At 35.3% G+C, this 5,833-nt stretch overlaps 1 non-coding gene across 1 annotated transcript; it reads left to right on the top strand.

Moving 5' to 3' along the window:
• Positions 1-2,011: 2,011 nt before the first annotated feature.
• Positions 2,012-2,144, top strand: LOC126026986 (small nucleolar RNA SNORA51). The gene has a single exon (XR_007502166.1). It is a non-coding gene; the product is annotated as a small nucleolar RNA SNORA51 (small nucleolar RNA).
• Positions 2,145-5,833: the final 3,689 nt, after the last annotated feature.

Below are 5,833 nucleotides of genomic sequence, written 5' to 3' on the forward strand. Positions count from 1 at the left end.
AAAGACTGGTGAGTGCAGTTAGAGAAATAACTACACTGATAACTATCATAACAATGTCAATGAGTGAAAAAAGTAGAAAGCCTGTCTGGAATACAGGAGGGGTTAGGGAGGAGGAGTGAGATGGGGAGCACTAGTGATGGGAATGTGGCACTAGTGAAGGGGTGTTCTATTTATGACTGAAACCCATCTACAACCATGTTTGTAATTATGGTGTTTAAATAAAGATATCATTTTTAAAAAATTAATTTTTGTACTCTTAATAACCTTTAAATTTGCAGGGCTTATCAGTCTCACATAGGTAAATTTTAAAATACATTAGTACAGAAATATTTATAATATTATTTAAAATTTTGCATACCTTTAAAAATAAAAATATAGCCTTTGAATATTTGCATACCAATATCAGTTATTTACATTTTGTTATATAAGGAGATCACTATATTCATCTATATGTGTGCGTAAGTGTTATAGTGATCCCCACCAAAGAGTGGGGAAATCTATATGTAAGATTTAAAAAAATAAATCTATATGTAAGATTTAAAAAAAAGAACATAGTAAAGAACAACAAATAATCAAACTCATAGACCTGAAGGGTTTTTTTGTCTATAGAACTGAGATGACTTTGGGCATGGGGTCTGGGAGGGGTCCTTCACACTGGAGGGAATCAGGCACTTCGATAATGGGTGTGGCATTGTAGTGATGTGTGCATTTAAACTATGATTCATGGTATTGTAAATCTTGCTATCTCAATAAAAATGGTTAAGAAAATAAAAATTTTATCTAAAAATATGCTACAAATTTAATACTTAAAACAACACACATTTATTATCTTAAAGTTCCAGAAGTCAGAGTTCAAAATAAGACTTAAAGAATAAATTCAAGGTTTTGGCAGGGTTGGCTCTTTGTAGATGCTCTTTGAGAAGAATCTGTTCCATTGCCTTTTTCAGTTTCTAAGAACTGCCTGCATTCCTTGACTCAATGCCCAATTTTTTTTTTGCAACATTTCACTCTAGTGCTTCATCATTATACTTTATATTCCTACCTTTGCCCCAGGAGTCATTTTTTTTTTGCTATTACATTGGGTTCTTCCAAATAAGCCAAAATAATGACCCCATAATTATTTCTAAAATCGATTTTACCATATAAGGTAACAAGCACAAATGTTGTGAACTTTAGATCATAGATATTATAGGCAGATGTTAGTCAGCCTCCAATAGTTACCATAGATCTGAAGGACAATCCCAACAAAACAGAGATATTGGTTCATCTTAACTAATAAAAAGTAAAAACAAACAAACAAACAAAAAAAACACAGAGGCCTAAACAATTGTTATCATGGGAATTTTGTGTATTTAAAAGTCCAAATATAATAATTTACCCATATTTTGTTGTTCAACCCTCATAACAAAAGCATGTATGTGCTTTGATACTGCCCAATTAAGAGTAATCTCACCCTTCTCTGATCCCTTTTTGCAAATACTATTCTTGTCACTAAAAAACCAATTTAATAGAAATATATTTATCAGGGTTGGAGAGATAGTATAGCAGATAAGATGCTAATCTTGGTTAGATCCCTATTACCTTATATGGTCCCCTCAACACTGCCAGTATGCAGGGCAGTTAATAATTTATTATTAAGTTATTAAGTTAATAATTAAGTTAATTATTATTAAGTTAATTATTATTCATTAAGTATTATTAAGTAATTATTAATTTATTAAATTATCTGCAGTTACTAAGTGCAGAGCCAGTAGCAACCTCTGATCATTGCAAGACATGTAGCACAGAAACAAAAAATAAATAAATTTTAAAACAAATGATAAATTTGTAATTTATACATTTTAAATTAATAAATTTTTAAAATTATAAAAATATATATCAATATAAAATTATATATATATATAAATCCTTCATCAGTGCAACATTCCCATGACCAATATCCCAAGTGTCCTTCCACCCACCCCACACAAGCCTGTACTCTAGACAGGCTTTCCAAAAAAAGAAAAGAAAAGGCCTCCCGATTCTTACCACAGGCTGTGTTCTTTACACTGACTGTATAGAAAGAGGAGGTACAGTAAATGCACCCCATATACACCTCAACCCAGACCCTTTGCCTGGTCTGTATTGTGAATTGGGGGACCAAAAAAAAAGAATATGATGGTTGCTCATTCTTCCCAGTGATACAGCTCTGGGACCCCCCTCTTTTTTTTTTTTTTTTTTTTTGGCATAGGCACAGACAGAAGGCATAGCAGTCACACTTGGTATCCTTTGAGTGAAATAGGTCATCTCCGCAACCAGAGCTTTTCAAACCACCAAGCCACCAAATTGTTGCAGATCTACAGATCCTTGAGCTGTGCAATCTCTTGCAGCTCCCAACATCTCAAAATTTCATAGTAATGTCTGCCCGGTAGGATTACGGTAAATCTGATGAAAAACTTGCATAGATCCCCAATTACTGTGCCTCTACAAATAAGCCAACAAACAAAGAACTCACCACACCAGCCACCCCTCCTATTTTTTCTTTCTTTTTTTTTTTTTTAATTTGGGTTGGTTATGGGGGGTTTTTTTTGTCATTTTTTCTTTCTTCTTTAAAATTTAAATTTATAGCTTCTACACAGGGGCTCATCCCTGCTTTATTTTTCTTTTTCAACAGAACCATAGTACACAAATCAGCTTGTTCTGTCTTATAAATTGAGAGAGAGAAAAATGAATGATACTAGGGCACGCAGTCTAATGAACTCAAGAGACCCCAAACTGCAACAAGCTATACACAAAAGGGACATGTTACACTAGCAGTCCAGGTGGCTAAGGGTGGAGGAATGGGATATATGCTGGAAATAGTGGAGAAGAGAGATTGACACTGGTGTTGGGAATGGCCCTAATTCACTGTCACTATGTATCTTAAATATAACTGTAAAAGACTCCTAATTCACATTGATTTCAATAAAAAAAAATTGCATAGAAAACCACTAAACCCAGTGAACCAAAATAACACATAAGGTTCAACTTAACCACAGCCCAATAGATAAATTTAGTAACTAAGAGATAAAACAACAATCATAGATTGACACTTACTGATCTAAGTTTTGATCATTTCATTTGCCTTCTATTGTGACTAAACAATATGAAGTAAATTTGTCTGTGCCCGCAAAGGAGCAGGCTTGGCTGGCGTTTGGACGGAAGATCACCCTGGTGGTAGAATTAGTCTAGGAAGATTTAATGCCTAAAACAACTGCATCACTAGCTCCTTGGCAAACCACAATGTTATACTAAAAATTTTTAAACAAAGGAGTACTTTTTTTTCCATTTGTAATAATATCTATAAAAATAACAAAGGTAAGGAAGGGGCTGGGGCAGTAGCGCAGTGGCAGGGCGTTTGCTTGCACGCTGCTGATGTAAGACAGACCACAGTTCAATGCCCCAGAGTCCCCTATGGTTCCTCCAAGCCAGGAGCAATTTCTGAGAGCATAGCCACGAGTAACCCCTGAGCATCACCTGGTGTGGCCCCAAAACCGCACGCACACACACACACACACACACACATATGTGTATATATATATATATTTTATATATATGCATATATAAAGGTATACTTCTCAAAAGTAAGTTCCTAATAATAGGAACTATACTTTAGGCAAAAAATGACTATAAAAATTCAACATGTGGGCCCGGAGAGATAGCACAGCGGCGTTTGCCTTGCAAGCAGCCGATCCAGGACCAAAGGTGGTTGGTTCGAATCCCGGTGTCCCATATGGTCCCCTGTGCCTGCCAGGAGCTATTTCTGAGCAAACAGCCAGGAGTCACCCCTGAGCAATGCCGGGTGTGGCCCAAAAACCAAAAAAAAAAAAAAATTTCAACATGTGCAAGAGAAACATGCAAACATCATTTTTTAAAATGTTGGCTCGCCTCTCTGCAACAAGTCAAGTCTATGGATGACCTGACACACCAGGCAAACTGAGGAATGTTTGCTACATTATAAGACCATTTCACAGAAACTTATTTTAGGTTATAGTAATACCAACATTTTATAGTAATTATGTCTATTAGTCACTGTGATTTGTGGGGGAGGAAGCTCACTAGAGGAACCACTCACAGTGACACGTGACCTACGGAGTGAATCTGATGGTTTCTGGAGGTAAGGCCTAGGGATACTATACAGCTTGATGCAGAGGTTCTAAGGAGTCAGACATAACTAAGGATAAAATTCAGTGCCTCATACTGCCAGGATTAAGCCCTTTGAGCTATCTCCCTAGACTCATCAATATGATTTTTAACAACAGGATGTCACCATCTATATCTATTTATGCTTGTTATACACTGGAGAAACAATAGACAAAAAACCCACAGTGGTTAATTATATACAAGTGTTTTCCATTTTTTACCAACGAAATTCTCAGTTTTTCATATTTCAATGACAGAAAAAGAAAATTTGGAATTTTTTAAAAATCTATCACATAAAATATACATTCTTTTAGAATTCCATTTGATAATTTATTTATAAGGATACTATGTAGAATAGTAAAGGATCAAATAATAATCAAGACAATTGATATACTGATATAACACAAAATAACCCTTGGTATATTTTATTTTCCAGATGTTCTATGGCATACACTCCCAATATATTCAGCCTGTTTTCAGTGAGTCAGAGTAATAAACAGTACAGAACAACTTTTAGGAAGGGACCTGTCAACCATACTGGCCACTTTTTGAATTCTATTATTAAATCCTAGGTTCATTTACAACCCCGAAAAAGAAAGATCACAAATAGCCAATAGCCTATTGTGAAGCAGCTGTCTTTGGTAGTGGAAAGCAAGCAGACAGTTGGAAGTCCAAGTACAGAGAGTAAACAAAGGCTAGATGGAAGCAGTAATCATGCTAATGATCTATTTGTTAGCAAATGTGCTGCCCTTCTTGTTTCCAAAGCATTGTATTAATTAATTAATGAGTGATAATTACTTTTGCAGTGGAATATCAAATTATGTGCAAGAATTTCTTTTCTTTCTGAAAAGAATGAAACTATTTCATACGTCACATTCCTTTTTAAATGACAGCTTTCCTCTCCGTTCTTGTTTTTAAGTTTGTATAATGTATTTCCATTGATTAAATCAATGACATTATGTCTCTTACTTTTTTTTAATGTATGTTGTTTTCTCACTGGGACAGTCTTTTCTAGATAACTCCTGTGTATTGTTAGATATTAAAGGAAAATAAAACACTTGATCATAGAGTGCTACCAAGCTCAAATAATCTTGTAGTGTTCCTATTGTCTCTCTTTGTAGAATCTTTCACTCTCTTGCTTTTTATGTGGCTTTTTCCGGTTTGTTTTGGTTTGGTTTGGTTTGGGAACCAACACACCAACTGCCATGCTAGATAGTTCAGTGCTACAAAGATTTCATACAATTAAATTCCACCTACCATAATTGCCTAGCACATGACTGGTTGATGGTAGAGCATTATTTCTTAAATGAATAAAATAATCTCTCATGGTAAAGGAGCTAATATTTATCATATGAGTTCTCTGTAAGAATTCCTTTATTTAGATTTCTGGAGCCTTATTTGATAGCCCCATCATGTGAGATGAGTGGGAACATGTACCTTTCTTTGAGGTTAGTTCAAGTAAGAAATTAAAGTGACTTAGAGTAAGTCATTGGCCCAGGATCACACTGCTGGTAAGTAATAAAACAGGTGCTGAATCACAGGCTTCCTGATCCCAAACCTTTATCTCTTTACACAGCCTTTGCAGCATCACTATACTCCACTAGTGGCTTGAGAAGTCGAGGAACTCGTCACCGATACTGTGTTCTCACAAACTGGACTGACTTCAAAGCCA

Source organism: Suncus etruscus, chromosome 13 (assembly GCF_024139225.1).
Source record: "Suncus etruscus isolate mSunEtr1 chromosome 13, mSunEtr1.pri.cur, whole genome shotgun sequence".
Classification (NCBI taxonomy): Eukaryota; Metazoa; Chordata; class Mammalia; order Eulipotyphla; family Soricidae; genus Suncus; species Suncus etruscus.